The sequence below is a fragment of the Pyrgilauda ruficollis genome, unplaced genomic scaffold, assembly GCF_017590135.1.
Source record: "Pyrgilauda ruficollis isolate IOZ18807 unplaced genomic scaffold, ASM1759013v1 scaffold48, whole genome shotgun sequence".
Taxonomy (NCBI): Eukaryota; Metazoa; Chordata; class Aves; order Passeriformes; family Passeridae; genus Pyrgilauda; species Pyrgilauda ruficollis.
The window spans coordinates 1,474,000-1,501,335 of NW_024526377.1; the positions used below are offsets into that span (position 1 = coordinate 1,474,000).

The 27,336-nt window shown below is 49.2% G+C and overlaps 1 protein-coding gene across 3 annotated transcripts in view; it reads left to right on the top strand.

Annotated features, from left to right (window-relative positions):
* The window catches only part of HIVEP3 (HIVEP zinc finger 3), a 250,826-nt gene that overhangs the window by 156,508 nt on the left and 66,982 nt on the right, over window positions 1-27,336 (top strand). For 2 of the 3 annotated variants that reach the window (XM_041479337.1, XM_041479336.1), the window contains exon 5: window positions 3,088-3,182. The gene's annotated coding sequence lies outside the window, so the exon portion shown is untranslated. Of the gene's footprint in view, window positions 1-2,234; window positions 2,343-3,087; window positions 3,183-27,336 lie in introns of those variants that run through there. The other variant, XM_041479338.1, reaches the window with a different exon arrangement.

Sequence of the window (27,336 nt, forward strand, 5' to 3'; positions counted from 1 at the left end):
TGGCTGGAATATGAATATTTAACTCCAGCCTGGAGGTGGAAGCTGCCCTGATAAAAGAGGTTTTAAAGCTGCTTCATCTCCAGTGCCTGCACTGCTCCTTTTTTGTTATTTTTTTCCCTTTCAAGCTAAAATTCTGTGTTCCAAGCCCAGGAGGGGCTGATGCCTCCAAGTTAAGCTGGAGCTGAGCAGCAGGAGCCTGGCTGTGGCTTCTCAGGATACTGCTGAACAAGGCTGGAGCTTCATTTGTCAGAGAAATGCAGACGGAAATGTTGGGGTGTTTGTCCATCAGCAAGGCCAGCAGTCATTTCCATCCGTGTTTTGTGGCTGGGGAAGCCTCAGCAGCCAGGGAGTGATGGGGCAGAAATTCCAGAAATTCCTGCTGCATCCAGGGAGCTCTCACTGTGTGCTTCTGGAGCGGGATCCTGATTTAGTTTTACTTATTTAAATTTTGCTATTAAAATGAAAATTCCCTTGTGATAAAAGTCTGTTCTGGCACTGAGATCTCCCAGGTTCTCCACAGCCAGGTGGCAGTGAGGGCTTGGTGATCATGGAATGGTTAAGGATCTTCCCATCCCATCCCATCCCATCCCATCCCATCCCATCCCATCCCATCCCAGCGCATTCCATTCCCATCCTGGGCAGCAGGGGAAGGAAATCCTCCTGCCCACCAGGCTGGGGTTGCCCTGAGGAGTTTTTGGCATCATCAGTGGTCTGTCTATAGATTCCAATCCCAAACTTCCCTCCCCTCCCAGCCTGGCAGCCCTGATGTGGCGCTCCTGGTGGGCAGGGCAGCCCAGTCCTGATTCCCCTCCAGATTTCCAGGAAAACATTGATATTTTCAGAAAATATTATCAATATTTTCAGAAAATATTATCAATATTTTCCAGGAAAACATCGATATTCCAGATTCTGCTGTGGCTGGGGAGGCCTGGTGAGGTCATGGGGCTCTGAGGGCAGAGGAGTCCAACACCAACCTGGGGGCACTCTAAAAATGCTTAATTCTCCTTGCAAAAGGTCCAGAAGGTCCAGAATGTAGCACAGCTCCTCAGGCTGGTGGGATTTGTGTCCCACAGAGGGGATTCCATCAGCTTGGAACGTTTGTAATGAAAAATCAGCTTATTTTGGTGTCAGGGCTTGGTTCTGTGCAGAGTTTGGAGTGTGACAGGGAAGAAAGTGTGATTTGGGGCTTGGTTGGGTTTTGGGAATTAGGAATTGTTCCTTGGGAGGGTGGGGAGGGGCTGAGCTGGAATTCCCAGAGCTGCTCCATCCCTGGAAGTGAGGCAAAACTCAAACCATAGGATGGGGAATCACAGAATTATGGAATTATGGCGGGAAGGGACCTTAAATCCCAGCCAGTGCCACCCCTGCCATGGCAGGGACACCTCCCACTGTCCCAGGTGCTCCCAGCCCCAATGTCCAGCCTGGCCTTGGGCACTGCCAGGGATTCAGGGGCAGCTTCTCTCTGCCCAGGGTGATGCTGGGAGGGTCCTTTTGACCTCTTGAGAACCTCTCTGTTCCCAGCTGTTCCCAAAGATTTTGTTGTTTTGTTAAGCCAGACAAGCCTGGCTTAAACTGTCCCCAAACGGAGCTGGGACTCCTCTGCCAGCCCAGGGAGCCTCTGGGGGAGCAGAACCTGCTCTGGATCTCTTTTTGGGCTTTGTGAAATGCTAAAAATCCTGGCAGGAGCCCCCTGCCCCAGCCCCAGCCCGATTCCTGCTGAGGAATCCCAGCAGCTCTGCTGAGCCTTTCACCTGCAAAGGAAGGTTGTGCCTGCTCTGTGGGAAGGCAGATTGGTGCAAAAATAAAACTGCTTTGAGATCCTGTCACGTGAAGGGCACCTGCAGATATTTGAGTTGAATATTTTAAATTTTTTGCTAATTAAAAGGGTCATTTGGGGATTATTCCACTGGCCAGGGCTCCCCTTCCATCGATCCTGGCCCTCTGGGTGACGTTGGCACATCTTGGTCTCTTCAATCTCTGTTTCTTCTCCACAAAATTGATGGAATTTTACTTCTTTCCCCTGTGCAGACAGATCCTCTGCCTGTGTGGATGATGTGCTGGAGGGGCCACAGCCTCAGTTGTTAATTTGGCTAATTAACTCGTGTAATTGAGCCACTGAGTTTCTTCCTGAGGGGTTTTTCTACCCTTGGAAAGAAAGAAAATTGGGAGTCCAAGGTAAAGCCACCTCTTGGTGGTCTGTGCCTTAAATTCCCTGATCCAGGTGTTGGAGAGGCCTTGAATTCCTTGAATTCCTTGAATTCCCGCTCAGGGAACACCTCCAGGTGTCCAGCCTCGGCTCCCTGGTGCAATTTGGGGCTGTGACCCCCCGACAAACCCTGCAGGTGATTTGTCCCTTTCTGTCGTGTCCCTTGGGGTGGGTTTGAAGAGCAGGGCAGTGCCTCCCTGTGGCCTTCACTCCAAATGAGTCCCCACGCTGGGAATATGAGTCCCCATCCCTGGAAATGTCCAACAAACACCTGGGTGTGACACCTGGGGACATGCCTTGGTGATGGCCATGGTGGTGCTGGTTTGTGGTTGGGCTGGATGGTCCTGGAGGGTTTTTCTAATCCTAATGAGGCCACAAATCTGATTTTCCTCTCTGGATTTCCACTCTGTGCTCTCTCCATCCATTTCAGTTCATTCTCCTTGGGAATTTATCTGTGATTTCACTGAAATGTCCAACCATAATGATGCCATAAATCTGATTTTCCTCTCTGGATTTCCAGTCTGTGCTCTCTCCACCCATCTCAGATAATTCTCTTGTCACCATTGGGAATTTATCTGTGATTTCACTGAAATGTCCAGCACCAGAAGCTCAGTGGGGCCAAAGAGATGGAAAGTTCCCTTTGTTTATTTGTTGGACATTTTGTCTCTGCATCACAGCAAATGTTGGGTTTTATTTTATTGCACTATTTCATGTTCAGCTCCTGGTCATTTTGTGACCCATGGAAATCCTGAGATTTTCCAAACCCCACCCTTCCAAGCCTGTATTTATCTCTCTGGTAGACATGCCATTGGTTATTCCTGCCCCACCAATTCACCCATCATTCCTGAAGCGTCTTTTTCTTTTTTTCTTATTTCTTCCAGACCATTTCTACAATTTATCAAGACCATTTCGACTCCTAATCCTGGCCTCTGAAGCACCTGCAGCTTGTCCCAGCCTGGTATCTGCAGCAATTTTAGTAAGAAAAATCTTATTTTCCATCCTCCAAATGCATTTTAAAGGTACCAGCCTATGCTGGAGCTCCCATTTTCCCTTTGGTATTGTGAATTGCATTTGATGATCCTGGTGGGTCCCTTTCATCCCAGGATATCCTGGAGGCTTTCTGAAAATGCTTCATTTTCCTTGCAAAAGGTCCAGAATGTTCAGAACGGAGCACAGCTCCTCAGGCTGGTGGGATTTGTGTCCCACAGAGGGGATTCCATCAGCTTGGAACGTTTGTAATGAAAAATCAGCTTATTTTGGTGTCAGGGCCTGAGCAAGGCTGGTTCTGTGCAGGGTTTGGAATGGGAAAGGGAAAAAAGTGTGATTTGGGGGTTGGTTGGGTTTTGGGAATTAGGAATTGTTCCCTGAGAGCCTGGGATTTGTGTCCCAAAGAGGGGATCCCATCAACTTGGAATGTTTATAATGACAAATCAGTTTGTTTTGGTGTCAGGGCCTGGTTCTGTGCAGGGTTTGGAGTGTGACAGGGAAGAAAGTGTGATTTGGGGGTTGGCTGGGTTTTGGGAATTATGAATTGTTCCCTGGGAGGGGCTGGGCTGGAATTGCCAGAGCAGCTGTAGCTGCCCCTGGATCCCTGGCAGTTCCCAAGGCCAGGCTGGATGGGGCCTGAAGGTGTCCCTGCATTGGAAATGGATGGGTTTAATTTCCCTTCCAACCCAAACCATTCCTAGAAAATCAGCAATTCAGCTTTTCCCCGTGGATTTGGGGAGTTTTGGCTTTTCCTTCACTCCCCAGCTCAGAGCTGCCCTTCTCCAGCCTCTGAAGGAGAGTTTGGGGCCAAGACCCCCAGGGCAGAAATACAGACTGGGTTTATTTCATGGATTTAAAGCAGCTCTGGGGGTCCAGTGGATGCTCCAAATCCTTGGAATTCTGCCCTCTTTCCAACGCTGCATGATTGCACCTGTATTTGCACAGGTTCATTTTGGTGGAGATGGCAAGAATTCCAGGATTTGTGACTTTCTGAGGAATAAAAGGTTTATTATAGACCAGATTTATATATATAATGTAAAGGGGCAGAGCCACAGGCTGCCCCCAGGGACAAAATCCAGTGGGCAGCCACTGCTGGTGTCCCTGTGACTGCCAGGGCTTAGCAAATAAGAAATGAAAACAAATCCAGGACCCGAAAGGTGATCAGGTGCAAATAAAATTAATTAATTCCTTGGTTTTCCCTCAAGAGGCAAAAATAGTCTTTGCTCTTGTGTTTGTCAGAGCATTCTTGGTTTTAGGCTTTCTCTGTGCCATCCACTGGTCCTGGAAGTTTAAATTTAAACAAACAAAAAAATCTCTGCTTGATTTTCACCTCAGACTTCTAGAAATGATCATGGGTTAGGATTTGCAGCACCTCTGAAATGCCATGCCCATATCTGAGGGAAACTGAGGCACCAGAGTTTGGCTGCAGGGCTGAGCTTGAGTGGGAAATGCCAATTTCTGTGACCTGCCTTTCCCAAAGTCACAAGAAATTGAGAGGAAATGAAGTTCTGGGAGCAAAGCCTTGCAGCTTGATATTTTCAAGGGCTTTAATGACATAAAACTGATTTACTTTGAGGAGAAAAGCTTGAAATATCCCTGCAGAGAGTACATAATGTGCATGGTTTTGTATTTATTCCCTGAATTTCAGTGGATGGATGAAACCTCTCCCAGCCATAATGGAATTATATTGGGATGTGCTCTCATCAGGATGGTGTTAAAAGAAGGTGCACAAAGGGAATTCTAGAGAGAGGGGGAAAAAATAAAATCCTTGTGGTACAACTGAATGATTCTCAGCCTACAATAAACCTAATCAGGTTAATTAGGATTAATTTGGCCGCCTGGCTTTTATTTGTGTAAAATAAAAACAGGTCTAAGGAGTTTTGTTGAAAACCTCTGTGAGTTTTAGTGGTATTTTTGAGTTCTTTCACCTGGGCAGTGTAAAAATCTCTGTCTGGTTGGGCTTTTAGGGAGAATTATGCTGCAGCCAGCATTTAGAGCCATTAATTCTCCATCTTCTCTTGCATCTTTCATTGTCAGTAAATCCATCTCCTGTCCCCATTCCCATGTGGAGGTGACCCAGCTCTCCCTGGGTGTCTTCAAAAGTAGTTTTTTGGGTTTGTTTTTTTTTTTCAAGAATTATACCAAATCTCCCCCCTGCCAGTGCCTGGTTCTGTTCCTGCTCTGCTGCTCCATCCCACACGAGGCTTTTTCCCTCTGTCCCAACTCTTCTGTAATTTTCCACCTGTGTGCCTCACCCAGAGCTGCCTCTTTTCTCACCTGTTTATGTCCCTGACTTTTCTTGTCTTGGTTTGAACAGACAGGTGACTGCTAAGGAGGGCAGGAGCCTCACATAAAATGGAAAATGCAAACCCTCTCCCTCTGAATTGTTATAAATTTGAAATTAAGGGGATCTCAGGTAAAGATGTGGGAATAGGAATAACAGTTCTTTATTAGGGAAGAAAATAGAAATAAAATAAAAATGCAGTAACACAAACCAACCCTGCCAGAGTCAGAGCAGGCGCTGAGCCCTGTGGGTCAGGGTGGTACCTAAGACACTCTCGGCTGCATCATCCCCTGCTGTTTCCCATCCCTGGAAAAGTTGCTGGGATTTTCACCAAACAAATCCCTGCACGTGAGCCTGCCCAGATGGTTCTGTGCAGAGCAAGGGCTGCGCAGCAGGAGCTGCCACAGGAGGGAATTTTCCCTCAGCCCCAGCCCCTCCACTCCTGTTTTGGATTTAATTCCTTGCAGAGCTTCAGTCAGATCATGGAGGTGGCTTTGGGTTTCCCAGGCTGAAGGAGCAGGGGGCTTTCCCCAGGGAAGGACTGGGGATGGGGGCCAGAGGTGCTGACAGAGCCTGGTCCTCATCACCTTCCAAACTCACAGGCTGCTCTTTGCCCTTTGGTTTTCACAGTCACAAGATCCCAAATGTTGGAAAACTCCTCCAAATCATTGAATTCAAACTTTGCCAAATCCCACCGTGCCCACTGAACCATGTTGGAAGGAACATCCCCTCATTATCTGAGCACCTCCAGGGATGGGCACTCCAAACCTCCCTGGGCAGCCCCTGCCAAGGCCTGATCCCCCTTTCCATGGGGAAATTCCTGCTGTGCCCACCCTGAGCCTGCCCTGGCCCAGTCTGAGGCCGTTCCCTCTCCTCCTGTCCCTGTTCCCTGGAGCACAGCCCGACCCCCCCGGCTGTCCCCTCCTGTCAGGAGTTGTGCAGAGCCACAAGGTCCCCCCTGAGCCTCCTTTTCTCCAGGCTGAGCCCCTTTCCAGCTCCCTCAGCCTCTCCTGGGGCTCCAGCCCCTTCCCAGCTCCGTTCCCTTCTCTGGACACACTCCAGCCCCTCAGCACTCAAAGTGGGGCCTCCTCAGGCCCAGCTCAGGGGGACTTCAGGTTTTGATTCAGCTTTTCTTGTCATACTTGGTTTCAACAGTGCCAGAAAGCTCTGGTGTTTCGTATCCTTCACATCTGACCTTGCTGGGATTCAGCCCTCTCCTCACCCACGGTTGCCCACCCCAAAAGGGCACAAGGAGGTGCAGGGTGGGCACAGAGTGGCCAGGGCAGCTCAGGCTGGAGATCAGGGCAAGGTTCTTCCCCCAGAGGGTGCTGGCACTGCCCAGGCTCCCCAGGGAATGGGCACGGCCCCGAGGCTGCCAGAGCTCCAGGGATGCCCTGGTGGGCAGGGGAGGGGCTGGGCTGGATCATCCTTCAGGGCCCTTCAGCTCAGGACATTCTGTGATCCTGTGACTTTGCCGCCAGTCCCCAGGTGCAGAAGGTTGTGCTGGCAGTGCCAGATCAGAAGCTGTCCCCAGATCCCTGCTGGTCCCACAGGGACAGTGGCATTTCCTTGTCAGTGGCCTCTCAAATCAAGACTTTGAACCCGTTTCAGCACCAGGCTTGGCTCTCAGAACCCAAAACCCTTCCCCAAAAACACAAAGAGCCTTTTCTGCTCACTTTTTAGTAGAAAATCTTGTCACTTCCAAAATCTGCTTTGAATCATCCGTTTACACCCCTCTCTCCAAACCCTGGCATCTTACTACGCTGGCAGGGAGGTGTTAAGACCAATTTTGGGCTTCCTCGCCTGTTTTTTTCAGTGTTTTCTCTCAGCTTGGTGCTGTGCAGGAGCCCTGGGGAGGGTGTGAAGTGTGTGTCCCTCAGGAGTGTCTCGCTGCTCTGACATCACCCCGCACCAGCACACAGGGGATGCTTTTGTAGAGGTACTACGCACTATTTTAAGCAGCTTCTAAAAATAAATCCCTGCCCAAGCTGCTGTTGTGGTAGCAATGTTTTATCTCTTAATTGGGGCTGTTTGCTGAGGGTGATTCATAGAAAGGAACTGAGCTTTCCAAGTTTTACCCTGAGGTGAAACAGCCGAGGTGATTTGCTGATTGTAACTGAGGCCTGGCAGCCAGGAGGAATTTTTGGATTTTCTCCATGGGGTTTTTTTTTTTTTTTTTTGCTTTCCCCGTAAGGCTGCAGTGTCACATTAAACTCTGGACAAGCTCTTTCTCCTGGAGGTGTGTGGGAGGCAGCAGAGCCCATTCAGTGTGGGGCCAGTGATCCACAGAGCTCTGGATGTCACATCGAATGGGAGATAATGGCTGAGGGAAGGAATGAGGAATTCCTCTGGGAATTCAAGTGGAGATATAAAACTTGTGTGTGCTCAGAGCTATGGGGAAGAAGAGCCAGAGGTGGAGGAAGGCATTTCATGACTATCTAAGGAGCAGGAGATGACTCAGCCTTCCCACACTGTCACCTAATTCCTCCTGAGCCGTGTCCAGTCCTGGGCCCCTCACTGCAAACAGGACCTGGAGGGGCTGGAGTGTGTCCAGGGCAGGGAATGGGGCTGGGAAGGGGCTGGAGCCCCAGGAGAGGCTGAGGGAGCTGGAAAGGGGCTCAGCCTGGAGAAAAGGGGGATCAGGGGGGACCTTGTGGCTCTGCACAGCTCCTGACAGGAGGGGACAGCCAGGGGGTCGGGCTGTGCTCCAGGGAACAGGGACAGGAGGAGAGGGAACGGCCTCAGGCTGGGCCAGGGCAGGCTCAGGGTGGGCACAGCAGGAATTTCCCCATGGAAAGGGGGATCAGGCCTTGGCAGGGGCTGCCCAGGGAGGTTTGGAGTGTCCATCCCTGAGGGTGTCCCAGGAATCCCTGGATGTGGCACTCAAGAGCTCTGGGCTGGGGACAAGGTGGGATCAGCTGGGACTCAATGTCCTTGGAGCTCTTTTCCCACCTTCTTTCTGGGATCCTGAACACCAGAATCCCAAAGGCTTTTCCCAAAAGGGAATATCCATCCAATGCCTTCCCCAGCAGCAGAGGTGTCCCTGCCCCAGCCCCTTCTGGCAGGGAACATTTCCTGTTCCCCCACAGCTCCAAACCCCTCACACCAACAACAGAACAGGAGCCCTGAAAGTCCTTAAAATTCCATTTTTGCATATTGGGGGAAAATGTCTGCATGGAAAGGGTGCTCAGGCCTTGGCAGGGGCTGCCCAGGGAGGGTTGGAGTGCCCATCCCTGGAGGTGTCCAAGGCAGGCCTGGACATTGGTCTGGGTGACAAGGTGGGAACCAGGCACAGGCTGGGCTCAGTGATCCTGCAGCTCTTTTCCAACCTAAAAGATTCTCCGAATCCACACCCTAGGAGGGAACAGCTTCCTTGCTGTAGCTCCCAGCTCCCAGATTTGTTCTTTTTGATGTTAAGAAGAACAAATCTTCATTGCTGGTCTACCATGGTCACCTGTGCCTGGCAGCCATGAGCAGCTCCCAAAGCAAACTCTGCCCTCCTGTCCAGCCCCAGATGTTCCCTCTCCAGGGAGCTGGTTTAGGGCTGGATGTGAAATAAGGAGAAGGAACCAAAAGAGCTGAAGGGAGCAGGGTTGGCTCAGGTTCTCTGATCTGACCATATCCCAGTGATGGTGGGGCTTGGGAGTGACAGATCCCAGGTTTGTTGCATGTGAAAGGCCAAAACCTCCAGAGCTGTGATCTCCGGTGGGACAGCAACAGGAACAAATAATCCCCATGCTGGGGGCAGGGCTGGCATTGCTCTTCCCAGAGGTTTGGAGCCTTGGCCTCCTTTGGACTGTCATGAAATCCTTTGGACTGTCATGAAATACTTCTCCAGGACCCAGGTTTCAGCCCCCATATGGGAATGATGCATTTCTAATTTTATGGGGCTGTTTAGGATTTGCTGGTGCTGGATTTGGGATCCTGGGGTAACACTGCTCTATAAATGTGCCAAGTTTGGAACTGGCAGCAGGTCTGCTAGGCACGAGGTGACCCAGTGGGTGCCACCATGGGCCTGGCAGGCTCAGGTGATCACGGAACACCTGAGCCTGCCAGGTGTTCACATGGACAGTCTGGGATCCTGGAAGGTGTAGGGTCACCTTTACTCCACCCAGGCAACCTTTACTGCACCCACAAAAGGTTCTCATGTGCTGCCAGTGGTGGGTGCAGTGCTGACCAAACAGGTTTGGCTTGGCTCCTTCCTCTTCCATGAACCATCCAGGGTGTGCTGTGCCCTCACCGGGGGAGCCTGTGCCCTCCGCTGGGCAAAGGGAACCTGTTCTGTGCCCTCACCTGAGCAAAGGGAACCTGCCCTGTGCCCTCACCTGGGCAAAGGGAACCTGTCCTGTGCCCTCACCTGGGCAAAGGGAACCTGTCCTGTGCCCTCACCTGAGCAAAGGGAATCTGTCCTGTGCCCTCACCTGAGCAAAGGGAACCTGCCCTGTACCCTCACCTGAGCAAAGGGAACCTGCTCTGTGCCCTCACCTGGGCAAAGGGAACCTGCTCTACACCCTCATTGGTGTCCCCAGACAAAGGGAAACTGCCCTGTGCCCTCACTGGTGCCCTGGGCCAAGGGAACCAGAAGCTGAGACCAAGCTGTGGCCCAGTCAGTGTCCAGGGGATGTTGTACCAAACTCTGAAGTTGCCCATGAGGCTTTTCTCCTCCTCTGGCCCTGCTGAGGGGCAGATTTGGGGCAGAGCTTTTGTTCTTCACAAGGAGGCAGCGCAGAGTGAGGCAGCACTGCCACCCCTGAGTGCCCCAGCTCAGACAACCACAGCACGTCCTGAGCGGGGAGGGACCCCCAGGACCACCCAGCCCAACTCCTGTCCCCACCCAGGACACCCCAACAACCCCACCCTGAGCACACCAGAGATGGCCACAAGTCCTGGCACTGTGGAGATGTGCCCACCTCACTGCAGAGCTGTTGGAACCCTGGTTATTGAGAATTTGAGACTTTCTGTGCTGCCAGGCACTGACCCCCAGGAGAACACTGCACTGACCTGAGGCCTTGGAGAAGCTTCCAAAACGGAATGGTAGAGCTGGGATTGTGGGTGTGGGGTTTGAATAGAAGTGTGTGATGTCACAGGGTGGGAAATTCAGAGTTTGGGGTTTTAGAATATAGGAATATATATATAGAGCAAGATGGAGGTTTTGGGGTAGAGGCTGCTCCTTCTTCTTCTTCTCCTTCTCCTTCTCCTTCTCCTTCTCCTTCTCCTTCTCCTTCTCCTTCTCCTTCTCCTCCTCTTTCTTCACCTTCTCATTCTTCTCCTTCTCCTCCATGGGTTTGGGTGGTTTTGTGTAATTGGATAAAAAGTCCGCATGTCAGGCATGGGTGGTTGGTTATTGGGTTAAAAGTAAAAATAATTCAGGTGTAATTTCTTAATTGGACAGTCTAGCCTTAAAAGGCCTTGTAGAGAGAGATGGGGCTCCATTTTCAGTGTGTTAGAGTGAAGTGCTGCAGAACTCAGGGTTTGTGAGACTGTAACACAGATAAGAGCTAACAGCCATCTGAGTCCCAACAAGAAATACCATCTCACATATTTAATCCCCACCCTAGCAAAAAAAAAAAAAAAAAAAAAAAAAAAAAAAAAAAAAAAAAAAAAAAAGTTAAAACTCAACACAGAACAACAGGAAAACCACCAAAGGGCTGGAAAGTCTTGTGGTGATGCTCACAAACCCCTGGCAGGATCCTCGGGGTGTCAGAGCGTTGGGTGTTGGTCTGGATGCTGCCACCTCCTCCCCTCCTGGGGTAAAGGTGCCTTTCAGGGGTGGCAGCACCCCCAGGGCCTCTCCTCTGAGCCTCGTGGGGTGCCCCAGCCTGCAGCAGGTGGGCAGAGATGCTCCTGGGGAGGTGAGGAGCCTGCACCGCCCCGCTGGAGCCCAAGGAGGCCGGAGGAAACCGGCACTGCTTGTTTACCCTGTGAATGGAAAAAAGACAGGCTTATCACGATCAAAGAGGGCAAAACAGCACGGCAGGGCCCAGCTCTGTCAGGCACTGCTGCTCCGAGCTCCTGGGGTTCAGGGAATGGAGCATTTTGGGGTTTGTCAGGCTGCCCAGGATCCGCTGGCGTTGGCTGTGGGAGCCTGGGATCACAAGTTCTGCTCAGTAAATTTGTTTAGCTCTGAACTGGCAGCGGGGAAAAGAGCAGAGGATCAGTTTTGGGCTAATTCAGAGCTGATTTGATGTGCATTTCAGGAATTGCTGCCTCAAAGGCAGCAAAAACAGCTAAAAAAGAGAGAATTGTTACGAAGGCAAAAGGGTGCCAGAGGCTGAGGCTGAGCAGAGGGGAATTGATTTTGTTTGCAAGGGGTCAGGCTCTTTAAAATGTTGTTTCCTTCATTCATCTTCATTAAGGAAATGACACTCAGAGTGAAAATGAAACACCCCAGGGAAATAAAACCCCTCCAAGTGTGGAGGAGATCTGCCCAGAGCTTCAGTGCAGCCCTTTTGGATGAGTCTATTCCATGCATTGCCTTGCGGGGAAGGGAACGAGGCCGTCCCCATCTCTGGAGGTGCCCAAGGCCAGGCTGGAGAGGGCTGGGAGCACCTGGGACAGTGGGAGGTGTCCCTGCCATGGCAGGGGTGGGATGGGATTGAAGGTCCCTTTCATCCCAAACCATTCCAGGATTCTAGGATTCTGGGATTCAATAAGTCAATGATTCAATGATTCAATAATACAGTGAATCCATTACTCTGTGATTGAATAATTCAGTGATTCCCTGATTCCATGATTTTATAGTTCTGTGATTCTATTATTTGATAATTCAATATTCAATGAATAATTAAATATTAAATACATTCAATATTCAATTGAATATTGAATATAATAATAGCTCATAATTAACAACTGAATATTGAATATTGTATTCTATTGAATTTTGAATATAATGATAACAGCTCAATTATTCAATGTTTCAAAAATTCAGTGATTCCATGATTCTATAATTCTGTGAATCTATGATTCAATAATTCAATATTCAATGAATAATTGAATATGTTCAATATTCAATTGAATATAATAATAACAACTCAATTGTTCAATGACTGTATAATTCAGTGATTCCATGATTCCATGATTCTATATTTCCATGATTCTGTAACCTTGCAGAACAGGCAGGGAATTGAAGCCTGTGAAGAACTGGGGAAAACCCCGTTGTCACCTGTTTGTGCTGCAATAATGAGCTCTATTGAGCTCAGCAGGACGCTGGGGACATCAATGGTTACATTTGTGCCCCGGGCGCTGCTTGGCTGGGGCTGGGACGGGGGAAGCCCCCGCTGGCAAAGCGTTAATCCCACATAATCACCCCATTCTCCTGGGAGAGGAGCTTTCCTGGTGTGAGAGCTGGGGCTGTGCAGGAATAAATGGGAATAAATGGGAATAAACACCCTGCCAAGGAGAAAGGCCCTCATTGAGCATTGTGCTGGGAGCTCATCCTGCCGGGGGCTGGGAGCTTCCTCCTGCTGCTGCAGCTCAGCAGAACCTTTGTGGTACCCACAGGCTTCAAGAGAGGGTTCTCTGAGCTGCTCCTGGTGTCTGCCCTGGCTCTGAGGGCCTCCCAAAATTGTGATTATTGTATTTGCAGGGTTCCCAGATGGAGGAAGGAATGATGAATCTGATTCCATGTTCTCAGAAGGCTAATTTATTATTTTATGATACTATATTATGTTAAAGATTACTATACTAAAGCTATAGTAAAGAATATAGAAAGGATAATTACAGAAGGCTAAAACGATAATAATGAAACTCGTGACTCTCTCCAGAGACTCGACGCAGCTTGGCACTGATTGGCCAATGAGTCAAAACAATTCACATGAAACCAATGAAACGATCACCTGTTGGATAAACAATCTCCAACCACATTCCAATGCAGCAAAACACAGGAGAAACAAATCAGATAATATTGTTTTCCTTTTTCTCTGAGGCTTCTCAGCTTCCCAGCAGAAAAATCCTGGGCAAAGGGTTTTTTTCAGAAAATATGACTACCACATGTGATCTCTGCTCAAACTGCTGGGCAGATGGAGCTGCCACCAGCTCTGCTCCCTCCCAGCTTCCCAAGTGCTGGCACAGCCCTGCAGAGCTGCAGGGAGCCAGACCAGGGCTGCATAAAGGGAAGCCCACATGCCCAGCCCCCCACCCTGGGTGAAAATCCCAGCAGCTTTTCCAGGGATGGGAAACAGCCAGGGGAAGATGCAGCCGAGAAGTGTCTTAGGTTGGAAGATGTGTCTGGGGTGTGTGTTCTGTCCCCAGCTGTCAGAGCTGGGCAGTTCTCTGTGAACAATTGAGTTGTTATTATTATATTCAATTGAATATTGAATATATTCAATTATTCATTGAATATTGAATTATTGAATCATAGATTCACAGAATTATAGAATCATGGAATCACTGAATTTTTGAAACATTGAATAATTGAGCTGTTATCATTATATTCAAAATTCAATAGAATACAATATTCAATATTCAGTTGTTAATTATGAGCTATTATTATATTCAATATTCAATTGAATATTGAATATAATAATAGCTCATAATTAACAACTGAATATTGAATATTGTATTCTATTGAATTTTGAATATAATAATAACAGCTCAATTATTCAATGTTTCAAAAATTCAGTGATTCCATGATTCTATAATTCTGTGAATCTATGATTCAATAATTCAATATTCAATGAATAATTGAATATGTTCAATATTCAATTGAATATAATAATAACAACTCAATTGTTCAATGACTGTATAATTCAGTGATTCCATGATTCCATGATTCTATATTTCCATGATTCTGTAACCTTGCAGAACAGGCAGGGAATTGAAGCCTGTGAAGAACTGGGGAAAACCCCGTTGTCACCTGTTTGTGCTGCAATAATGAGCTCTATTGAGCTCAGCAGGACGCTGGGGACATCAATGGTTACATTTGTGCCCCGGGCGCTGCTTGGCTGGGGCTGGGACGGGGGAAGCCCCCGCTGGCAAAGCGTTAATCCCACATAATCACCCCATTCTCCTGGGAGAGGAGCTTTCCTGGTGTGAGAGCTGGGGCTGTGCAGGAATAAATGGGAATAAATGGGAATAAACACCCTGCCAAGGAGAAAGGCCCTCATTGAGCATTGTGCTGGGAGCTCATCCTGCCGGGGGCTGGGAGCTTCCTCCTGCTGCTGCAGCTCAGCAGAACCTTTGTGGTACCCACAGGCTTCAAGAGAGGGTTCTCTGAGCTGCTCCTGGTGTCTGCCCTGGCTCTGAGGGCCTCCCAAAATTGTGATTATTGTATTTGCAGGGTTCCCAGATGGAGGAAGGAATGATGAATCTGATTCCATGTTCTCAGAAGGCTAATTTATTATTTTATGATACTATATTATGTTAAAGATTACTATACTAAAGCTATAGTAAAGAATATAGAAAGGATAATTACAGAAGGCTAAAACGATAATAATGAAACTCGTGACTCTCTCCAGAGACTCGACGCAGCTTGGCACTGATTGGCCAATGAGTCAAAACAATTCACATGAAACCAATGAAACGATCACCTGTTGGATAAACAATCTCCAACCACATTCCAATGCAGCAAAACACAGGAGAAACAAATCAGATAATATTGTTTTCCTTTTTCTCTGAGGCTTCTCAGCTTCCCAGCAGAAAAATCCTGGGCAAAGGGTTTTTTTCAGAAAATATGACTACCACATGTGATCTCTGCTCAAACTGCTGGGCAGATGGAGCTGCCACCAGCTCTGCTCCCTCCCAGCTTCCCAAGTGCTGGCACAGCCCTGCAGAGCTGCAGGGAGCCAGACCAGGGCTGCATAAAGGGAAGCCCACATGCCCAGCCCCCCACCCTGGGTGAAAATCCCAGCAGCTTTTCCAGGGATGGGAAACAGCCAGGGGAAGATGCAGCCGAGAAGTGTCTTAGGTTGGAAGATGTGTCTGGGGTGTGTGTTCTGTCCCCAGCTGTCAGAGCTGGGCAGTTCTCTGGGCAGGTTTCTTTATCTCTCCCACAGCCAATCCTCCCTCCAGGAGATCTCTGCTGTCCATGGCCACTGAGTGCCCCTGGTGAGCTCCCCGTGGGGCTGGGGGTGCTCTGGGACTGGGCTTTGTGTGGTGTGATCCCAGAGTCAGGGCTGCTCAAGGGATTGTCCTGCTCTGCTCTTGGTTGGGTTGGCCTCTCTCCAGTGCTCAGGGCAGTTTGGGGTGTAAGAAAGATCTAAAGGTGTCTAGAAAGTGTCCAAAGGTGGGACAAGGGGATGGGGAAGGATCTGGAGGAGCAGCTGAGGGCTCTTGGTGTGTGCAGCTGGAGCAGGGCACGCTGAGGGCAGAGCTCAGGGATCTGCAGCTCCTCCCGAGGGCAGCTCCCATCTCTGCTCTGGGACAGGGACAGCAGCCAGGGCATGGCTGGAGCTGGGCCAGGGCAGCTCAGGCTGGAGATCAGGACAAGGTTCTTCCCCCAGAGGGTGCTGGCACTGCCCAGGCTCCCCAGGGAATGGGCACGGCCCCGAGGCTGCCAGAGCTCCAGGAGCCTTTGGACAGCGCTGCAGGGATGCCCAGGGTGGGGTTGGTGGGATCCAGGAGCTGGAATGGATCATTCACCACTAAAGAATACAATTTTAAAAATCTTGGCACTCCAGAAGAAAAAATACAAATTTTGCCATTGGCAGCAAGCCAAATGTGGCTACAGGAATATCAAATGCTTTGCAAAGAATAGAAATATTTCTTTGTATTATTATGGGTTTTTTTTTGTTTGACCTTCAGCACTGTGGGCTCTCCATAACCAGAGAAAATTGTGCTGGTTTCTGGTTTCTGACCATTGCTGCTCATCCAAAGCCATTCTGGAGTGTCACAGTTGTCCTGTGCAGACCACAGCCTGAGGCTTTGTGTGAGATGCAGAGAAATCTGATTGGAAATCAGGTTTCCAAGAATTCCCCATGCTTTGGTTTGTGCAAGGCCTGAAATGCAGGATGTGTTTCTCTTACCCCAAGCAGATCTCCAGCAGCAATTTTAGGTGAATTACAACAAGAACTGCTGGGTTTAGGGAGGGCCCACAGAGATCTGTCCTTGGGGTTTGGGAGTTGGGGTATTTCTCCTTGAAGAGCAAAACCAATAATAAAAACATCTGGGATTGAATTTTAGAGGTCTGGGCAGTGAAGCCAGACAAAAAACCTCAGAAAAAAGGGAACGGAATCTTAGCAGAGAAGAAATCAATCATTGGAACATCCTCACTGAGAGCTTCTGCTTCTGCCACTGTTTGCAGTCTTTAAATCAAGACTATTTTCTATTTTCATGCGAGAAGTTGAAGCTTAAGGATGAGTCCTGAGCCAGATGCAGAAATGCCTGGGGGGTTCTGCAGCCTGAGTTTAGCAGGTCAGGCTTAGTCAGGCCCTGTTCTGGATCCTGAGCTCAGTATCTGAGCGTCTCTGAGGACCCTGGCGGGTTGTGGCAGCACTTTTTGAACCACCAATCTTTTCATGTTCCTGGAAATGCTGATTCCAAAAAATCAGCAGAGTTTTTGTCTGAAATCTGCAGCAGAGTTTTTTGGCTGAAATTCCCTGTCTGCAGTGCCCCATTAATAGGAGCATCAGTGTTATCCAGATAAAACCAGTGTTATCTCTTAGTCTGGGGCTGAGAGGAGTTTCCAAGATGAATGCTGGGCTAATTTCACTCCAGTTCATCGCTGGTGGTGACTTTGAGGAGCTTAAGGAGGCTCCTGCTCAGCTCACAAGGCAAAAGCTGAGACCTGCAGGGGCTCCATGGGTTATTCTGCCCCTTGGCAAACAAACAACTTCTTGTGCCACGATCCTTTTTAATTTAATGCATTTTGGGGGATTCATTTTACAGTTCTGAGGCCTTCCCTTAAACTCCAGGTGTGGGTGTAAGACTGACACATCTGCTGGGGAAAGGAATGGGATCTTCCAGACTGACTTTTAGGAGAGAAAAATAAAAAACAAACCCAAAAGAGACCAAAAACCCATGAAAAATAAAGGCATTTTATAGGCTCACAAAATGGTTTGGGCTAGAAGGGACTTAAAGACCATGGGCAGGGACATGTTCCAGGAGACCAGCCTGCTCATGCTGGACATTTCTCTCTTTTTGGGTGTGAGATCAGAGTTCTGCTCACCTTCCCAAGCATCCTCCCTGTGCCACCAGAGCAGGGCCGTATTTGCAGCTCTCCTTGTCTGTGGATGAGCTCAAAAGGCTCAGAGAGGAAAGTCCTACAAAGCTCTTGGAAACCTGAGGCTGTAGTTTCAGTGAGCTCCTCCGCAGTGACCCAACTGCTTGGGTTCCCCAGGCCTTGCCCCTGTGGGTGTGGGGTGAGCATCTCAGGAGGGCTCTGGGGTTTCCTGCAGCCCCAGGGATGATTCAGCACCTTGCAGGCACCTCAGGTCGGGCTGGTTTGGGGTGTGGGAGCACCATTCTTGCAGCACCCCCTCCTGGAGCTCAGCCCTACGCCCCCGCTGCAGGTGATGGAGCAGCACATGGAGCTGCTGCCTGCAGCAGGTTCCACCAGGGAAACTCCTGGGTGGAGATCCCGAGGGGCTGGAGCACACCTGGGGGAATCTGAGCCACCCTCAAGCTGTGCTTTGTGCAGGGTTTCCGAGCACTGGGGCGCTGACAGAGGTGTGAAACCACATCCTGCCCTCGGTGCCTCCACACGAGGAGAGAATTACTGAGCTTGCAGAGCTCCGAGGAGACCCAGGAGCCTCCTGCCCGTTCACACCTTCCCACGGGGAGCTTTGCTCCTGCTGCCCCTCCCACCCTGCCACCGGCTGGTCACTGCTTGGTCACTGCTTGGCCATCACTGCTTGACCAGTTGGTCACTGGGTGGTCACTGGTTGGCCCCTGGTTTGTCATTGGTTGATCTGTGGTTGGTCACCTGTTGGTCGGTGGTCGGTCACTGCTTGGTCACTGCTTGGTCACTGGTCAGTCATCGGTTGGTCATGGGTTGGTCACCATTTGGTCACTGCTTGGTCACTGCTTGGTCACTGGATGGTCACTCATTGGCCCCTGGTTGGTCACCAGTTGGTCACTGGTTGGTCAGTGGTTGGCCCCTGGTTGGCCCCTGGTTGGTCAGTGGGTGGTCAGTGGTTGGTCACCATTTGGTCAGTGGTTGGTCACCGGTGGTCCCTGGTTGGTTACTGGTTGGTCACCGGCAGTCACTGGTTGGTCAGTGGTTGGTCAGTGCTTGGTCACTGGTTGGTCAGTGCTTGGTTCAGTGGTTGGTTCAGTGACTGGCCCTGGGCACAATCCCAGTTTTCCTGCCCTGCCCAGGCTGGCGCTGCCCGGGGTCCTGTCGCTGTGCCCGCTGCTCTGTTTGCAGCCCTGAGCTCTCCCTCCAGCCCCGCTGCCCTGCCCTGAGATCTCCCAGTTCCCTGCCTCGGAGCCGCCTGCTCGGGGGCACTCAGGGCCCTCACCCCACACCTCCCTGAGCCTGTCCCCGCTGCTGTGCCCTGCTGTGACAGAAATGTCCTGCACAGCTGCTCTGCAGACACCAGAACCCTGAGCTCCGTGTAAAAACCCGGACCTGAGCTCTGCTCCATGCCTGTCAGGGCCTGCAGCCCTCCTTTATTTGATGCTCAGGCATCAAGCAGGAATGCTGGCCCCTGGAGAGGGTTTTTTTGTGTGCTTTTAATTTTTTTTTAACCTAAGGAGGCTGGAGGCAATTTCAGACTTGCCTCGTGTCCAAACATTGCTTTGCCCACTGAGGGAGAGGCAGAGGTCTTGTTCCAGCACTGGCTGCTTGTCCAGAGGGTGGATTTAACAGGGAATTGTCCCTCCCTGGACCCAAACCCAGCTTCTTTGGGATTATTGAGGGGTCTCTGCACTCAGGGCTGGTGTGCAGCAGGCCTTTGAAGAAGGAGTCCTTGTTAAAGGTTCAGGGCTGTGCTTGGTAAATGGTATCTGGGGAAAAAAAACATTGTTCTGTTCTGGGATACACCAGGAAAAGAACTGGGAATCCAGCTGTGAGAGTTCCTGGATTTAATCAAGGAATCTGAACAAAAACCCAAAAAATCCTCAAATGTGGCATTTCTCACACTTACCCAGAACAGTCAGAGGAGGCTGAGGATCCACTTTGCCAGCAGCTGATGGGTTTAAGTGTTTTTATTTGTTGTTGTTGTTGTTGTGTTTTTTTTTTTTTTTTAACAGCCACTTAATCTCAAGGTTTTTATTTGTTGTTGTTGTTGTGTTTTTTTTTTTTTTTTTAACAGCCACTTAATCTCAAGTTCAGGTGTGTGGCTGCTTGTGATCTTGACTGAATAATTTCTTGCTTGCATTGAAATAATGGATTTTTTTTGTGACCTCTCAGCTGTTCCATCAGAGATTTCATCCTGGGGGAGGTTTTGAAGCATTCTTCTCCTCAGGGCTCTGCAGAGCAGGAGGATTTTTGGATCAGTAGCTGAGTACATGAGTAATTTCTGTCTCTGGGTTCTCTGCAAATTTCAGACCTGTTATTTTAATTTCTTAGAAAAAGGTAGCATACATTTAAATAAATAAAACAGATTGGATGTGTTGAGGAAAATATTTGTCCATTTTTTCTTGATAAACACATTTAAATTCTTTAAAAAATACCACCAAATGAACGTTTTGCAGTCTATTTTTTTATTGAGCCCCGTGCTAGGCTGAAGGAGTGTGATATTAGATTTCCTGGATGTCTATCCACAGGGATATATATCCACTGCCTTTGCTAGGGATGGCTTTAAAAAGATATTTATTTTTCTTGAAATCTTTAATATTTGACCTGCAGATCATTCCCTTGATGCCATTCCAGCTCCAAGCCCTGAAGAGCTCAGCTGGGAAGTGCTGGGAGGTGTTTTCAAGGTATTTTTGGTTATCAGTGTGAGCTGGTTTCTAATTAAACAGAAGCTCACACCTTATCTCATTAGAGACATGATAACAAACATGCACAGCACTGGCTGATCATTGGGAATGAATTCCCTGAGTCTGGCAGGGTTAGAAAAGGGAGTTTTGTGTCACTGAATGGTCTTGTTCTCTTGGTCTGCACGAAGGTGGCACTTGGCTCCTGGTTTGGATTTGCTGGGATGATTTATCCAGTCCCTGGATGTGACACAGCAGGTACAGCTGGAATATTGCCAGGAAGCACAGAGTGCACCTGGGACTGCTTTCCTTTTGATTCAGGGGAAGTTACGGAACAGAACTTTTGACCTCAGTGGTGACTCTGGGGGTCACTTCTCAATTTGCTATCTGTAGGTGCCCTCACCAGTAAAGATGAACAACAAAAGGCCCCAGAATTGAGATGTTTCTCATGAATTAAATTATTGGAATGGCCTACCTGTGGAGGTGGTGGAGTCACCATCCCTGGGTGTGTTTAACAAAGCCTGGATGTGGCACTGGGTGCCAGGGTTGAGTTGAGGTGTTGAGGCTGGGTTGGACTTGATGGACTTGAAGGTCTCTTCCAACCCAGTGACTCTGTGATTCTGTGATTCTGTGAATCCTGTAGCTGCCCCAACCCTGGAAAGTCCCAGGCCACGTTGGAAGCAACCTGGGGGAGTGGAAGGTGGATGATCTTTAAGGTCCCCCCAGCCCAAACCATTCCATGGTTCCATGAATCCGTGCCCAAGTAAAAATCCCACAGGTGGATGCAGCAAACACAAATCTTTCACATGAGCTCTTCCCTTGGTGTGTTCCAGTGGCCCCAGATGAAGATCACTGTTCCCATAGAGTGGGAATGGGGTGAGGCTGGGGCGAATCCTCCTGCTCATCCTTCACCCCAATCCCCCTGGGAGCTGCTGGGGTGATCTCACTTGTGAAGCTTTGTCCTCCTGGCTGCATCCTGAACTCTGTTCCTGCTTGGAGCCCTCAAACCCTTACAGGGACAAAGGGAAGGAAAATGTCAGGAAGTGGCACTGTCTGAAGAAACGGAGCAAGGAAAAGGCAGTGTGGCATTCACCTTCTCTGAAAAAATCCCTTCGCCCAGGATTTTTCTCCTGGGAAGCTGAGAAGCCTCAGAGAAAAGGAAAACAATTTTATCTCATTTGCTCATTTCTCCTGTGTTGTGCTCATGTGTGGAATTTGTCTAGAGATTGTTTACCCACAGGAGATTCTTTCACTGGATTCTGGTGTGAGTTTTTTCCCCTCATTGGCCAATCAGGGCCAAGCTGTGTCAGGACTCTGGAGAGAGTAATGAGTTTTCACTGTTATCTTTTTAGCATTTAGTAAGTATCTTTTCTGTATTCTTTAGTATAGTTTAGTATAGTATTCTTTAATATAATATATAATAAAGTAATAAGTTCACCTTCTGAGAACATGGAGCCAGATTCATCATTCCTCCCTGCCAAAGGAGTCCCTGCAAATACAGTAAGGCAGCACCAGGATTCTTGTGTTTTAAACTGGTATTTAAATCTTGGAATGGCTGTTCCACCCGAGGCAGGAGCCTCTAGGTTCTTATTTTGATTTAGAATTGTTCAATTAATGATTGTTCTTTGTCCTGTAGCTTTGCTGGATGCTCTGATTTGTCCCACCAAAGCGCAGAGCTCTTCCCCATCCAAATCCACCTCAGGTGTCCCAAAGAGCCACCCCAATCCACTGGAAGAAATATTTGGCCAGGCTGCATCCCTGTGTAGGAGTCAGAGATGGGGAGTTTCTGAGGGATGCAATGGGATTGAAAGAGTGGACACTCCCTGGCGTGGAGGAGATCCTGTCTGGGTTTCTGAGCATGTGGAAAATCCTGCTCTGGGTTTTGTCCCTTACCCCCAGCCAGTGCTGGTGCTGTGGATTCCTGAGGAACAGGTTTATGAGGGGAAAAACCAGAAGAGAGGGACACGCAGCCAATGGAGTCCCTACATAAATATTTGCCTTCATCTACAAGAAGGATCTGTTAAGAAGAGGCCAATCACCTGGAAATGACCCAAAACACGTTCTGGTGCTCGTTAAGCCCTGCCTGTTTCCCTGGCACAAGGTGTATTTTTGTATGAGCAGACAAGGCAGTTCTGTGGAGCCTGTGATGACAAGGGAGCAAACACTGCCCAGACTTGACTCTGCTCTCCCTGCAAAGCTCCCGACATTCCCTCCAAACTCAGTCATGCTTTCTCTCCCTTTCCTGTTAAACAAATGCATATCTTGATTTTGAGTTATTTGTGCTCTCTGTGTGCAATCCAGAGCTCCAAAACATGAGGTTTTTCCCCCTGGATCTGGTGTGGGGAACATCAGGATCTTCCAGGGGGAACGGGTCTTCACACCCTTCCCAGCTGTCTGAAATTGGGTTCTGTCTGGAATTGCCTAGAATTGGGATTTGGGTTGGAATTTTTAACCAGAATTGCACATGAAGTTGTGTGTGTGTTCACAGACAACTGTAGGATAAAAATATAGATATATAAATATATATACATAAAAAATTATATGCAATAATATATATCTATACATATAGATAGATAAATAAATATATACAAGATATAAGTAGCCACACTATCCTTTGGAAATGAGGGTTTTGGCAAGGAAAACTCCACCTGGTGCAGCTGGCTCTGCACTCCCTGGTGAATCCCTTTCCAGCAGCTCCATCTTGCCTGGGAAAATATTTACCTGGAGAAAAGCTGTGTTAATTAACCCAACTCACCCCCCAGCTGCCCTGCCGTGGAGTGGGAGCACAGCAGAGGCCTTATGGGGCTGAGGGCGGCACTGGGGACAGGCAGGCACTTGCTCGTGGTGTCAAATTCGTATTTCTGGGCTTGTCACCCTTTCTGTTATGTGACAAAATGTAAATGAATTCCAGAATATGCTCCCCACGAGGCTCTGGAAAAGGGAGATTTCCAGCCTGGAGAGAGGATCAGAAACTCTGGGTTTGCCTGTAGGAAATAAAAAGATTATTTATTTCTATTTCTGCCTTTCATTGAGGGTAGGGAAAAGCCCCATTGCCTTTGGTCCTGAATCAGCTGGGGAAATTTCCTTGTTGAATTTCCACTGAGATTCCTATTATTTTTTTCATTTAAACAGAAATCTTTCAGTATCTTCTCTGGATATTTAGTTAAATAAGATACAGACTGGCACAACACAACACTGTGTGTTGTTGCTGTGTCCAGAAAGTGGAAAATCTGATTTATTTTGATTTTCACACTTTCACAGGTGCAGGAATTCCCAAACAAAAAATTCCCAAGCAAAAATGCTTTTGCACCATCCTAATTGAGGGAATTTATAATATATTTGTATTTTTATGTACTTTATATTCTTTAGAGCATCTAGGAACTTGGTTAACACAAAGCTGGAATTCTGAAGCTGGAATTCTGTCCATAGAGAGAGGGCAGCCTTGTGAGGTACTGCAGGGCAGCAGGGAAAGGGAAAATTCCTGCTCCTCCCTCCTGCATCCAAAGCAAACTGGCAGCTTTTTGTGAGATCAGCTGGAAGGATCCCTACAGTGGGGTTGAACAATAATCTCAGAGACGGTTTTAATTCCATTCTGTTTAAGTCTTATTGCACTTTGCTTAATTGCTTCTGCTTTGTCGTTAACGAGACAAAGAGCTGTTTGTGTAAGAGAAAAATTGTCGAGCAGCAGAGCTGGAATTTGCATGTTAAAAGTTTCCTTTTTGATTGTTTTCATTGCCTTCCAATCCCTCGTTTGGTTTTGTTCAGTCCTACAAAGCTGCTGTGCCCTGCAGGTGACATCACCGGCCTGGCTGTGTCCTGCCAGGGCATCCTTAGGGAAAACTCCTCTGGATCATGCCCAGGAAGGTTCTGCATGGGCAGGAGCAGCCCTGCTCACATCTGGATGGGCAGAGCCTCCCTGCCCCAGCCCTTCAGCAGCCTGGGCACTTCTGCAAGCGGCCGAAAGTGTCCTTCTCTCATGATATTTGCAAAACACACCAAAATTCCTCATTTTTCCCATTGTGGACTGGTTGCAGCTCCCACAGCAACCAATCGTCAGGAGAGCAGGGACTGAGCCAAACAATGCAACCCATGGCACTTCTTGGGGGCTTTTTGCTGGTTTTTTTTTTGGGGTTTTTTTTCCCCAATTATTTTCTCCAGTGAATTCTGAGGGGAATGCTACTCTCAGGAAGCCCTGGAATGCCAAAGAAGCTGGGAAGAAATGGCATTAATTCATCTGGAGGAAACTTGGGAAAAGCTGCTCGTCCCTGGTGTTCCCCCGCTGTGGAGAGCCAGCAAAGGCTGAGTTACTACGAGCTGAAAAGGGCACATTTGCAACTTTACTGCAGAGCTTTCCCTGTGTCCTTGTGGGAACAAACTTCCCAGGGAAGCGGTGGAATCTCATCCCTGGAAGTGCTCAGAAAACGAGCGGCAATGTGCTTTGGGAATGTGGGGATTGGGTGGAAGGCTGGACTTGTCCTGGAGAGCTCTTCTTTCCAACATGACTTGGTGTTTCTGTGGAAATCCTGCAGGAGTTAGGTGGGCTAGTGTGGGGTCTGGATGCTGGGTGGTCAAATCTGTGTGGATAAAGCACTGAGGAATATTTTGGGAATGGGGATTAGCTCATTACTGCCTCAGCCATGAGGTCCCTGCTGCTGCCTCCTGGCTGTCCTCAGCTCTGCTTTGGGTGGTCATTCACTGGCCATCTCACCAGTGTGGCTGCAGCCCTCCTGCTGCTGCAGGAATTGTTCTCCTGGATTCCAGGGGAGAGGAGGTTCCAAATTGGTCCCTCACGGACAGCTCAGCCCAGGTGTGTGAGCAGCAGCCAGCACCTGGGGCTGGCTGGGCTTCATTCAGGGCAGAGGGGATCAGAGAAGGGCTGGGACAAAGCTTGGGGGCTGCTTGAGCTCTGCTTTCCTTCCTGAGGGCTGGAATACAGGTTGGATATCAGGAAAAGGTTTTTTACAGAAAGAGTGATAAAGTTCTGGAATGTTCTGCCCAGGAGGTGGTGCAGTCACCATCCCTGGGTGTGTTTAACAAAGCCTGGATGTGGCACTGGGTGCCAGGGTTGAGTTGAGGTGTTGGGGCTGGGTTGGACTCCACGAGCTTGAAGGTCTCTTCCAACCCAGTGATTCTGGGAATTCTGGGAATTCTGTGAATCACTGCTGGGTTCCTGTGCTGGGAGTTTGGGATCTCAGCTCCTGCTAGACCCGGGATTTGTGCTGGAGTTGAAGGATGAGCCAGGCTCTGGCATATTCCAGTGTCAGCTCCAGGAGCTGGGCTCTGACTGACCCGCTGCAGCTCCCAAACCAGGCTGGCTCCAGGAGAAAATGGGCTTGTCTGGGAGCCCTGCTCATCCCAGCACTGCTTTCAGACCCCTCAGACTGCAGCCCAGGCTCAGAGCACCGAGTGGGTGTCTGCAAGCTGCCCTCTGGTCTCCTGAACAGTCTGGCAGACCCTGAGCTCTGCTGGGCCCATCTGTCCTGGCTGAGCTTCCCTTGGAGCTTTTCCCTCTGCTCTGTGCCAAGGCTGGAGCTCAGCTGGAGCAGGAGCAGCAGGGCAGTGCCTGGTGTGGGGCCATCCTCCACCCTCAGCTGCCGAGCTGCTGGGGCTGCTCCAGTTCCAGGGAACGGAAAGAGGCAGGATGCACTTTCCTGAACTGAATTCCTGAATGGAAGGAGCTCCCTCCATCTCGGGGGCTGGAGTTTGGGTGTGCCCTCTGCAGAAGGGTGAGATTCACCTTGGAGCAAGATCCAGCTTCTCAAACTGGGAAATAATGTTAGAAAAACCCTTGCTATACCTGCCTTCATGTGGTGTTGGAGATGTGGGCATCCATGGGCTGTGTGGGCATCCATGGGCTGTAGCATTTTGGAAGAGGCACATGGAGAAGGAAGCAGGGAGTGTGGAGCCAGTCCTGATTCCATGGGAATGGTCAGATTTGGTGTGTGAATCAATGGATTGGTGTGTGAATCAATGGACTGGTGTGTGAATCCATGGACTGGTGTGTGAATCCAAGGATGGGTGTGTGTGAATCCATGGATTGGTGTGTACAAATCCATGGATTGGTGTGTGCATCCATGGATTTCTGGGTGTCCATAGAAGAAAATCAGGGCAGTATCCAAGGAGGGGCTCATGCAGGGAGGGTCAGGGCGAGCCATTCCCACTGACCCCCCCAAAGCTCCTGGCCATGGATCCAGGGCTGTGGGATTGACTCCTTCCCACTGCAATCCTGAGGTTGAGCAGGAATCACAAACTCCCTCTCAACTGCAGTTGTCCCTTCCTTCTTTTTTTTTTTCCCCTCCTCCTGTGGTTTGAGAGGATGCAGAAACATTCTGGGAGGTTTCTCAATCCCTGGGTTCAACCAGGAGTCTCTGCAGGGGAACACATTTCCAGGGAAAGGTCATTCCTGCATTCCCTGTGCTCAGGGCACTGCTCACCATGAGCTGCCTCCCCATCCTGGGATTGGCAGCCTGGAGTGGTCAGTCCTGAGGAATTCTGAAGGAATCATTAGGCAGGAATGGTTTTAAAATACTAAATAGCGACTTTTAAATAGTGAGAAGGGAGAGCAGCAGGGATTTGCACAATATCATGGAGGAAATGAGCTGGGAATGCTCAGAATTCCTCACAGTCACAGGCACTGGACCTCGAGGGTCATCTTGAATGTCTCTAAAAATGTTGATCTTCTTGAATCTTGGTTACAAGAAAACAGGATCAGTGTCCTTACAAATGTAAGACACCCCTGAGAAGCCCTCTGGAATAAGGGAGTGGGCTGGCAGTGCCTGCAGGAGCTGCAAATCCCACTTTTAGTGATGGAAACGGAGCAGCAGGAGCTGGGCTGGGGCTGGAGGGAGCTGGGGCTGCCTGGAGGCTGACCCAGAGCCCTGTCCTGGCTGGGCAGAGCTGAGTGCTGCTCCAAGGAATTCATGGAAGTGCTGATGCTTTGCTCCATCCCTGCCCTTCTGTGGCTGCTGCTCCTCAGGCTGCACAGGGCTTGCTGCTTTTTTTTTTTCTTTCCCCCCCTTCTAGTTTTGATGGTGATATTTCTGGGAATATTTAGCTCTCA